Below are 12,338 nucleotides of genomic sequence, written 5' to 3'. Positions count from 1 at the left end.
ACAGCATGGCTTGATGAGTGGTGTGTAGGTCCCTGCTGGGGATCCAAACTGGTGAACCCTGGGCTGCCAAAGTGGAGGGTGCGAACTTAACCACTGCCCCTCCAGGCTGGCCCCAAGTGTTTTTAATAGATGATACTTTCATATGGTTTAAAATTTTTTAAAGTATACAAAGATATACAGTAAAAAATCTCCCACCTGTCTCCCCTCTGCTCAGTTCTCTGCCCCTCCCTAAAGCAGGTTACTGGTAAATGGTTTCTGTTGTATCTTTCCAGAGATTTTTTTTTTGCATATGTATAACTTTTCCCTCTATTATGTGCAAGTGTTAGCATACTGTTCACACTCTTCTGTGTATGTGTCTATTTTCTATATGTATGTATCTTTTTTTGCCAAATTGAAAATTAGTGACATTCCAAGAATGTTGAAAGCCGTTGTACAGTACGTAGCTTCCAAGCCCTGAAAAAGGAACTGATTTTGTTTCTTTTTCTTTGTATTTTGACCTTAAGTTATAGAGAACCTGATGCTAGTCTCCGCTAGAGCCAGTACTTCAAAGAGTATCAACGCATTTCATTCATTTGTTGGTTTATAATTGATCTGAAACAAAAAATGTAATTTTTAAGATTAACTAATCATTAAATTTTTTTCTGTTGCAGCTTGCAATCCGAAGAGCTACTCTAAATAGGTCCTTTACTCCTGTCTTTTTGGGAAGTGCCTTGAAGAACAAAGGCGTCCAGCCTCTCTTAGATGCTGTTTTAGAGTATCTACCGAATCCATCTGAAGTCCCGAATTATGCTCTTCTTCATCAGGAGGAGTAAGTCTTGCAAACTGACTCCTAGTTTCTGCAGAAATACGTTAACACTTACGCAATATGAAAGCAATGGTTCCTTTAAGAAACAGACTTTTTTAAGCACGCATTGATTATTTTTCTTTCCTGTCTGTACCAGATAATTTCTGTATTTTTTAGTCTGCTCTGGTCCTGTCACCATGTTGTAACTAAGCCCAAGGAAGTTACTCTTACTGATCTCTTTCAAAGAAATTTCATTTATGTGAGGTCAGAAATGTTTAACACACGTGCATTTTCTTAGCTAATACTCTGATGAAAGAAATTGATATAAAAGAAGTATTAAATATTGCATCTCATAGATTTATGTTTCTTTTATTTTAAGTGATTCAAAAGAAAAAACCAAAATCTTAATGAACTCCAAAAGAGACAGTTCTCACCCATTCGTAGGCCTGGCTTTTAAACTGGAGGTAAGTTGCTTTCTAATGTATTTAACTGCTGTAGGTAGAGATTTTCTTTTCTTTTAGGTTTTTATTCCTATTATAAATTGACTCATAAAAGATTTGGTTACAGGGTTCTCTGCTGTAAAGTTACTCTTTTTTCCCCCTTTTGATACTGACTCTTTAGGAGGAAGTTACTATGCACAGCCACAGTTAAGGGGTGGGGCATCAGCTCCCCTCCTGGAAGGAGCAGCATCTACATTAACTTACTTGGGATTCTTCTATATGGGAGAGTTGTCTCTTTACCCCTGTTTATGTGTTTACTCAGTCATTAATTTATATCAGTATGGATTCATGGATATTTATTTGTAGTTTGAGTTGTAATCCAGTAGTATGTCACTTATTCTGTTGCCCAGCTTTGGCCAGTGGAGCTCTTTCCGTTGGCTCCTGTGTCTCTTTGACGTTCTTCAATGTTTTGCTTTTTTGAATACTTTCTTACTTTGTGGCATTACATGGCCCAGGCCCTAGAATCAACCATTTCTCTGGGAGCCCTGATTCCTTTTAATCAAGAATAGTATTAGGAACCAAGATTTGAGCATGGAGTGTGCTTTTTGTTGGGATATTGTTGCTTCTGTTCCTAATATTTTAAGTGGGGAAAAATGATGGATAAGTTAGAAGTGTGAAGAGTGGTTATTTCTGGGATGGAATTTTATTTGGGGACTTTTTCCTAGTTTTTATTTTTAAATTTTTACAATCTACTTCTTATTACTTCTAAAATGAGAAAATAATTTTAAATTCAAAAGTAGAAATAACTGTGCAGTGACAATTTTATGCATAAAGCTTTTAAAAATAGGTATTTAGGAATGCTTTCTTAGCATCCCAGAATAGTGATTATTCAGTTTAAGGTATGGAATGTTTTAATATTTAATGGTTTGTATTGCCAGATTGCTTTCATACTCTCAGAATTAATGTACTAGGTTATTTCAATGAGTCTTATTCAAATTGAGTATTATTTATTAAAAATCATTACTGATTTCATACATGAAAATGGCATTTTAATATTTCATCTTGCCTTAATTCCTAATGATAGAGAATATTTTTTCATATACTGTTTATGCAGTTGCATTTCCTTTTTTGTAATTGTTTCTTTATTTCTTTTGTCTTTCCTTTTTTAAAATTAGAGTCAAAGTGTTTTACTTATTTATATGAGCTTTCCCTAATAAAGTTCTCTTTTAAAACAATTAGCAGTTTAAAATTTATATAATCAAATATATGTCTTTATCTTAAGTCATTCTCTCATTTTTAACTGCAGAAGCCCTGCTCTTTGAATATATTTTGTAAATATTTCTTTAGTTTCCTCTGCTTTGTTTATTGGTTGTTAAACCGGCTGGAATTTGTTTTGCTGTGTGCTGTGAGGTAGGGTCTAAGTGGATCTCCTCTGCCTCCAAAGAGAAGACCCATTGTCTCGTTACCAGGTTTTGAACAACGTTACACTTTTCCATTGATTGTCATGTTTTTTTAATCATTGTTGACAAATGAATTAAACATTTTAGATTTTTAACTATGCTCTATGGACTGTTCAGTCTAATTGGTGCTAGTTCCATACTTTTTAAGTTTTGGAGTATTTAATATTTTTAAATATTAGTCAGGGTTAGTTTCTTCTCATTGCCATAGTTTTTAAAATTTCTATTTTTAACCATTCTTCTAAGTAGATTTTAAATCACTTATCAAATGTTTATATATTCCTCTTGGGATTTTGGTTGCTATTGTGTTAAACCCATAAATTAATGTGGGAAAAATTGGTAACTTTTAAATATATATCTAATTGATTAGTGTTACTGTTCAGGAGGAATTGATTCTTGAGTAGTCATTTTATATTCAGTCACTAGCTTTCCAGGTGATTATCAAAGGGTTTTTTAGATGTATAGTACAATCTTACCATTTCTAATGATGTTTTTGTTGTCTTTCCAATAATTATACCTTATTTTTGTGTCTTATTTTATTAAACTGAACTTATGAAATAATATTAGAAGGCAAAAGCATACTTCCTAATTATATAAATAATTAAAATTTTCTTTTGATAACTTTTATTTTGGAGGAAACAGAAGTAGTACCTTGGATTGTGATACCAAAAAGAATAACAACAACCATTTAACTTATCTTATTCAAAGCTAGTATTAAGGTAGTTTATGACAAACCAAAGCATGTATATAAGATGTACTACTAAGATTGATAGGAAATATTTGGAGGTAGTGTGAAGTTCTCCTAAGTTTGATTACTTTTATTATTATTTATTTGATTGAGGTCGCTTTGGTTTATAACATTGTATAAATTTCAGGTACACATCATTATATTTTAATCTCTATGTAGAGTGCATTGAGTTCACCACCAAAAGTGTAGTTTCTCTCTGTCGCCATACACGTGTGCCCCTTTACCCCTTTTGCCCCCCAGCCCTCTACCACCTGCTGCTCTGGTAACCACTAATCTGTTCTCCTTATCTGTGTGTTTATCTTCCACATAGGAGTGAAGTCATATGGTAATTGTCTTTCTCTGTCTGACTTATTTTGCTTAGCATAATACTCTCAAGATCCATCAGTGTTGTCACAAATGGCACTATTTCATCTTTTTTTATGGCTGAGTAGTATTCCATTGTGTGTATATACATATACCACATCTTCTTTATCCCTTTATCCATTGATGGGCACTTAGGGTGCTTCCAAATCTTGGCTATTGTGAGTAATGCTACAGTGAACATAGAGGTGCATATATCTTTTCAAATTAGTGTTTTCATGTTCTTTAGATAAATACCCAGAAGTGGAATAGCTAGACCATATGGTATTTTCTATTTATAATTTTCTGAGTAATCTCCATACTGTTTTCCGTAGTGGCTGCACCAATTTACATTCCCACCAGCAGTGTATGAGGATTCCTTTTCCTATACATCCTCTTCAACACTTATTTCTTGTCTTTTTAATAACAGCCATTCTTACAGGTGTGAGGTGATATCTCATTGTAGTTTTGATTACCTTTCCCTAATAGTTAATGATGTTGAACATCTTTTCATGTGCCTGTTGGCCATCTGTTTATCTTCTTTGGAAAAATGTCTGTTCTTATCCTCTGCCCACATTTTGATTGGGTTGTTCATTTTTTTGATGTTGAGTTAAATGTTTTTTGATGTATTTTGGATATTAACCCTTTATCAGATATATGATTTGTAAATATTTTCTCCCAGTTGGTGAGTTGTCTTCATTTTCTTGATGGTTTCCTTGCCATGCAGAAGCTTTTTAGTTTGAAGGACTCCCATTCATTTATTTTTTCTTTTGTTTCCCTTGCCTGAGTAGACATGATATTGAAAAAGATGCTGCTAAGACTTATGTCAAAGTGTACTACCTATGTTTCCTTCTAGGAGTTTTATGGTTCCAGGCCTTACATTTAAGTCTTTAATCCATTTTGAGTTAATTTTTGTGTATGCTGTAAGATAATGGTCTATTTTCATTCTTTTTCACGTGGCTGTCCAGTTTTCCCAACACCATCTGTTGAAGTGACTTCCCTTTCTGCATTGTATGTTCTTGGCTCCTTTGTCAGAGATCAGTTGTCCATAGATGTGTGAATTTATTTCTGGGCTCTCAATTGTGTTCCATTGATCTGTGTGTCTGCTTTTCTGCCAGTACCATGCTGTTTTGATTACTATAGCTTTGTAGTATATTTTGAAATCAGGGAGTGTGATACCTCCAGCTTTGTTCTTTTTATCAGGATTCCTTTGGCTGTTTGGGGTCTTTTGTTGTTCCACATATATTTTAGGATTCTTTGTTTTATTTCAGTGAAAAATGTCCTTGGGATTTTGATAAGGATTGCATTGAATCTGTAGATTGCTTTAGGTGATATAGACATTTCAACTATGTTAATTCTTCCAATCCGTGAGCACGGAATAGCTTTCCATTTCTGTATGTTTTCTTCAGTTTCTTTCAATAACGTCTTATGTTTTCAGTGTATAGGTCTTTCACCTCCTTGGTTAAATTTATTCCTAGGTATTTTCTTCTTTTTGTCACAATTGTAAATGGAATTGTATTCTTAATTTCTCTTTCTGCTGGTTCACTGTTCGTTTATAGAAATGAGACTGATTTTTAAATGTTGATTTTGTACACTGCAAGTTTACTGTACTTGTTAATTATTTCTAATAGTTTTTTGGTGAATTCTTTAAGGTTTTCTATATATAGAATCATGTCATCTGCAAATAGTGGCAGTTTTACTTCTCCCTTTCCAATTTGGATCCCTCTTCTTTTTCTTGCTTAATTGCTCTGGCTAGCACTTCCAATAGTATGTTGAGTAAGAGTGATGAAAATGGGCATCCTTTTTGGGTTCCTGTTCTTCGAGGGATGGCTTTCAGTTTTTCACCATTGAGTATGGGTTGGCTGTGGGTTTATCATAAATGGATGTTGAATCTTGTCAAGTGCTTTTTTGTATCTATTGAGAGGATCATGTGATTTTTATTCCTCTTTTTGTTATTGTGGTGAATCACATTGATTGATTTGTGGATGCTGAGCCATCCATGTGCCTGGAATAAATCCCACTTGATCGTGGTGTATGAGCCTTTTAATGTATTGTTGTATTTGATTTGCTAATATTTTGTTGAGAATTTTTGCATCTATGTTCATCAGTAATATTGGCCTGTAATTTCCTTTTTTGTGTTGCCCTTGTCTGGTTTTGGTTTCAGGGTAATATTGGCCTTGTAAAATGAGTTAGGAAGCATCCCGTCCTCTTCATCTTTTTGGAAGACTTTGAGAAGGATAGGTCTTAAGTCTTGGTTGAATTCACCAGAGAAGCCCTGTGGTCCTGAAGTTTTGTTTTGTGGGAGGTTCTTCATTACTTCTTCAATCTCTTTATTTGTGATTGGTCTATTCAGATTCTCTATTTCTCCTTGATTCAGCTTTGGGAAGTTGTAAGAGTCTAAGAATTTATCCATTTCTTATATGTTATCCAGTTTGTTAGTGTATATCATGTATAATGTATATCATGGTGCATAGCTTTTGATGGTATTCTTATAATCCTTTGTATTTCTTTGGTATCTGCTGTAATTTCTCCTCTTTCATTTAAATATATATTTAAATAAAATATTTAAAATAAAACTGATTTTATTTATTTGTGCCTTCTCTCTCTTTTTAATTTTTTTGTTGGGGAAATTGGCCCTGAGCCAACATCTGTGCCAATCTTCCTCTATTTTGTATATTAGTTGCCACCACAGCATGGCTTGATGAGCAGTGTGTAGGTCTGTGCCCAGGTTCCAAACCTGCGAACCATGGGCCCCTAAAGCATAGCTCGTAAACTTAACCACTACACCACCAGGCCAGCCCATGAGGCTTCTCTCTTTTTTTCTTAGTCTGGCTAAGGGTTTGTCAATTTTGTTTATCTTTTCAAAGAATCAGCTCTCAGTGTCATTGATCCTTTCTACTGTCTTTTTAGTCTCTATTTCATTTATTTCCACTCTGATTTTTATTATTTCCCTCCTTCAACTGACTTTGGGTTTTGTTTGTTCTTCTTTTTCTAGTTCTTTTAGGTATAGTGTTAGATTGTTTATTTGAGATTTTTCTTGTTGCTTGAGGTAGGCCTGTATTGCTATTTAGTTCCCTCCTGGTACCACTTTTCTGCATCCCATAAGCTTTGCTGTGTTGTGTTTTCATTTTCTTTTGTTTCCAGGTATTTTTTGACTTCTCCTTTTATTTGTTCATTGATCCAATAGTTGTTCAGTACATGTTTAGTCTACACATATTTGTGACTTTTTCAGCTTTCTTATTGTAGTTGATTTCTAGTTTCATAGCAGTGTGATCAGAAAAGATGCCTGATATGATGTCAGGTGTCTTAAATTTATTGAGGCTTGTTTTGCTTCCCAATGTATGGTCCGTCTTTGAGAATGTTCTTTGTGCCCTTGAGAAGAATGTATATTCTGCTGCTTTGAGATGGAATGTTCTGTATACATCCATGAAGTCCATCTGGCCTAGCGTTTTGTTTAAGGCTAGTGTTCCTTGTTGACCTTCTGTCTGGATGATGTGTCCATTGTGTAAGTGGGGTGTTGAAGTCCCCTACTATTATTGTCTTGCTGTCAGGACAGGGTATTCTTGGCTGACAGTTTTTATCTTTCAATATTTTGAATATATCATTCCACTCTGTCCTGGCCTGTAGAGTTTCTGCTGAGAAATCTGCTGATAGCCTGATGTGGGTTCCTTTGTATGCTATTTTCTCTGGCTGCTCTTAATATTCCTCCTTTGTTGTTGACTTTTGGCAGTTTTAATGTAAAGTGCCTTGAAGAAGGTCTTTTTGCATTGAGATAATTAGGGGTTCTATTAGCTTTATGGACTTGTATATCCAGTTCCTTCCTCAGTTTTGGGAAGTTCTCAGCTGTTATTTCTTTGAATAAGCTCTCTGCTCCTTTCTCCCACTCTTCCCCTTCTGGGATACCCATTGTCCTTATGTTGCTTTTCCTGAGTTGGATATTTCTCCATTTTTAAAAAATCTTAGTTCTTTCTCTTCCACCTGAATCATTTCTAGATCTGTCTTCAAGCTTGCAAATCCCTTCTTCTATATGGTCTGCTCTATTTCCACTGCTTTCTAGTTTTTTTCATCTCATTAATTGTGTTCTTTATCTCCAGAATTTCTGGGGGGTTTTTAGTTTCAGTCTCTTTGGTGAAGTGCTCCTTCTGTTGATTTTATTCCTGAGCTCATTGAACTGTCTTTCTGAGTTTTCTTGTAACTCACTGAGTTTCTTCATGACAGCTATTTTGAACTCTGTCAGTTAGATCACAATCTTCCGTGACTTCCAGTTTGGTCTCTGGAGGGTTGTTGTTTTCCTTCTGTTCTGTGTGTTGCTGTGCTTCCTCATGGTGGGTGATGAGTTCATCCCCTGCCAGCGCATTCATGGTGGTACCCACCTTTCTTATTTGGGCACGGCTTTGGTTACTTTGATTCTGAGCTGCTTCTGGTTGCATTTCAGAGCCTGCACTTTCCACCCTCCACTGCCTCTGCCAGAGGCATCGTCAGTGCCCTCTTGTGCTGCTTGTGCCTGCAAGGTTGCTGCTTATGATGTCCCCACAGTCGCGGGTGTTGCCACTGGGGTCACGAGGATGCAAGCACCTCTGCTGGGTCTCGTGTTCCTCCACTAGCTCTCTGTGGGCTCTCCACAGGCTCGGGTGCTGCTGCCCCGTGCACCACCTGTGCTGCTGCTCCCAGGTTATCTGGGGATGCTGGCAGTACTACTATCAGAGGCACTCAGTTCACAGGTGTTACTGCCAGTGACTGAGGTCTGGGGTCTCGTGTGCAGCCCCTGCTGCTGGTAGGGCTGGTGTCAGGAGTGCCGCCACTAGGGGATGGGTGACAGGTACTGCTGTGACTCCTGGAGCCTCAGGTTGCAGGTGCCACCCGCCACTGCAGGGGAAAGGAGAGGGGTTAAGTCACAAGTGCCACTGCTGGGAGAGGGGCAGGGGCTGAGCCAAAACTGCTGTTGCTGCTCGTGCAGCCTCTGGTCTCCAGTGCCACTGTGCTTTTTGAAACTTCAGGTCAGGACACCACCACAAGGGGTATCTGCATTTTAGATGCACCCTTGCTGCTGGGAGGGCTGGTGTTGGAGTTGCCAATACTAGAGGAGGACACCGGGGCTGCTTCCCTAGTTCCACTGCCTCCCAGAGGTCCAGTCCACCCACCTTCAGGTGTTTATATGTCTGGATCTCTCAGGGTTTCTGGTGTGCTGTGCACCTTTTGTTTGTCATTCGATCTCCTACTGGCTGTAACTTAGAGGGGAGACACAATGGGAACAGCTCACTCTGCCATGATACTGACATCACTCCTAATTTTGATTTTTATGTTTCTTTTTCATTTCTTTCTGCCCTTACCCAATCTTGACTTCTAGGCAGGTCGTTTTGGACAGTTAACTTATGTTCGCAATTATCAAGGAGAGTTGAAGAAGGGTGACACCATCTATAACACCAGGACAGGAAAGAAAGTGCGAGTGCAGAGGCTCGTTCGCATGCATGCCGACATGATGGAGGCAAGTACAGTCATTGCTGTGAGGTCCAAAATTTCTCTGATGTCCATGAAATACATCTACCTTCTTGGTATCCTGAACCCCATGGGGAAATCACTTCTATTGAACATGTTCTTCTGGCTTCTTCCTTTTTAATTAGCTGTGCTACAGGTCTGATGGAGCACTTTGGTAAAGGTTAAATCAGCAGATGATAAGAACACATTCCACACCACTATTTGTGAGTTAGCTGTATTTCCTCAATGGCCGAGGTTAAGGAGAAGGGACAGTTTGGTCCCTGAGACTCAGAACACAAGATTCAGCCCTTAAGAGCTATCATTACAAAGAGTATAATAGGTTTTTAGGACAGTGGAACTGTGGTTCTCAAAGGTAAGTGAGAGTAATAAATTCACACATAATTTCCCACATTGTTTAGTGGATTTACTTTCTGAAATATGGCGGATGTGAAAGCTCTTTTTAACCCTAGAGTTTTGTATTCGTAGAACCAGCCCGTTGACAGGTCCCATTGGTGCTGGAATCTATCTGAAGATTGAAAGCCTTTCGAGATCTGGTCTGGAAGATGAACTTCTGCTTAGGGCTTGAATGCTTGAATGGGCTCTGAGTCTGTCCTGGCCTTCTCTTGTCCACGGGGTTAGGCCTTGGCAGGAGTACCGAGTGTGTGTGGTTGTCTTCTACTCTCAGCCTTTCCCAGTTCAGCTCTGTATTCCTGGAGAAATTTAGTTGTCTAAGCAAAATCTTGACGTTCAGAAATTTTTGGTGGCCATAACTTTTGTGTCTCCTGGAACATAAATAGGCAGTCTCGATCTTGGGCAGCATTGCTGTTTTCTGAGATGGGCAACAGGGGCAGGCTGGAGGGGTTAGTGCTGGCACTGCTGTTTCATGGGCCGGAAGCTAGGCGATTTGTACGGCTGTGTAACCGTTACAGACACACACACACTTGCTCCTTCACAGTCAGTCGCAGCTCATTCACAGCTGTTCAGAATGAACTGTTAGTCTAAAAGGACAAAAAGCAGAAAGCTTAGAGGCACCAATGCTTTGTTCTTAGAGTTCCTGTGTTTTCTTAACTGCTTACATCTGTGAGAAATTGATTACTTTAAGTACAATGGGCTCCATTCTCCTTGTTTTCAAAACTTCCTTTGCAGGTTTTCCGTGTAAGCCTTTGTCATACACATCTCATTGGACTATGGCAGCACATAGAGTACATGCTTTTTAATTCAATAGAAAGAACTTTAGAACTGGGAGGCTCTGTGTTCTGTCAGTACTGCAGATCCTCCAAGTAATGAGGCCATATCTCTGAGTTTGTTGTCGACTGAGATGTGGTTTAAATAGGGGCCCTGTTTAAGGTGTTTTGCTGTGGTTGATTGTCGGTGTTGCAGTGGTTGTAGCTAATTCATTCTTTGTAGAATTCATGGTGAGATTCTGCCCTGTTTATTTATGAACAATGTATTTATTCTGCAGTTACTTTTTAGTTACCATGCCCTGATTTGTATTACTTGCGAGTATCATTTTGTGTTCTTTCTTTATTTAGGATGTTGAGGAAGTGTTTGCTGGAGACATCTGTGCATTATTTGGCATTGACTGTGCTAGTGGAGACACATTCACAAACAAAGACAATAGTGGTCTTTCTGTGGTGAGTCATTTAATTTCAAAGCTGTTTATCACTTGAGTTTCGAAAGTCTGTGTTTCTATGTAGTACCTTTAGTACCTCAGAAAAACAGCCACTGAGGTTTTCATTGAGTGCCATAGGCATCACGTATAGTTTGGCTGTGGCTCTTTAAATGTCAATTAGACAAGTGTTCTGTGTAAGCTGACTTACCTGGTTTTTCATAGTAAAATCCTTCCATGATCCCCCAAGGTGTGGCGTGGAGGGAAAATCTCCCCTAGACACAGCTGGACGTGTAGCTCTGACTCCTCTGCCTCCCCATTTTGGGTGCCTCTCTAATTGCCGTCACCAGCATCAGGCTAGTCCCAGTGGAGTGCCAGCTCTTTATTAACTCAGCAACCAGAGGGCGGGCCCTCAAACCCCAGGAGAACTGCTGGACCAGACTGTAACGTTTAGGCTAGACCTGGGGAGAACAGAACAGGACAGAACCGTGGTCTGAAGGCAAGATGCAGCTAGACAGCATGACTGACTGCAGCCTGCCCTGTGGGCCTCACACAGGTGCCTTTTCAGCATCAGCGACCCTGAAGGGAAGAACGTGCTCGGCAGCCGCTGCCTTTGAATCCCCTTCACTGACTCCCCTTTTTTGCCTCTACAGGAGAGCAGGCTCTCCTACAGTATGACCACTTGTTCGTGAGGCTGGTTCCTCTCCTGAATTCAGTAAAGAAAGAATATGAGTACTTAGGGGACAGGTAATTTGCAGTGAAGGCATTTACAGTGGGTCGTTTATGTAAGAACTGGTCCAACGCTAACAAGTGAGCACTATAATAGCTCCTGTATACAATGATGAACTCATAATTTTGTAATTTAATTTTTTTGTATAAAATATTCTCTAATGTCTATGGTTTTACAAATGATTTAAGATACTACAAAAATCATAAATAAATCCATGCAAGTTTTGGGGGAATCTAGATAACGGGAATGTTGTATTTTATTATTGATAAGACCGCCTTTAAATACTTGTCCCTGGCAATGTGAAGGGACTGGAGGTGTGGCACGTGCTCAAGCTTTGAAGCAAGTCAGCCTGCTTAGAGTCTCACCTCTGCCCTCTGCTCTCTAAGGCCCTTGGCCAAGGTATTTTATCTTCTTTCCAAGCCTTTAATGATTTTATTTGCAAAATGGGAAAAATAATATCTGCCTCTCAGAGTTGTGATTGATTAAATAAGGTATCATATGTATAAAAAATCTAATGCCCTTTCTCTGTTTCTCTTGTCAATGAGTATAGTATATTTTGATTAAATAAAGTAACTTCTCAGAAGATAGCAACAGCAAATGTAGCCACCAGCCAATAAGAATTCCGCATCTCATCATTTGGATTCATTATAATGATTATGTTAAACAAAGGGTCAATAAATTTAAGGGTCTTAGACAGTTAAATAAATAGATACTTTATTTTTGATATTTGGGGAGGGAGGAGATCATATAAGTGGA

At 38.4% G+C, this 12,338-nt stretch overlaps 1 pseudogene; it reads left to right on the top strand.

Moving 5' to 3' along the window:
* Positions 1–12,338, top strand: part of LOC139045281 (elongation factor G, mitochondrial-like) — a 55,764-nt pseudogene that overhangs the window by 11,792 nt on the left and 31,634 nt on the right.

Source organism: Equus asinus, chromosome 5 (genome assembly GCF_041296235.1).
Source record: "Equus asinus isolate D_3611 breed Donkey chromosome 5, EquAss-T2T_v2, whole genome shotgun sequence".
Taxonomy (NCBI): Eukaryota; Metazoa; Chordata; class Mammalia; order Perissodactyla; family Equidae; genus Equus; species Equus asinus.
This window is presented reverse-complemented; position numbering and strand designations above follow the sequence as displayed.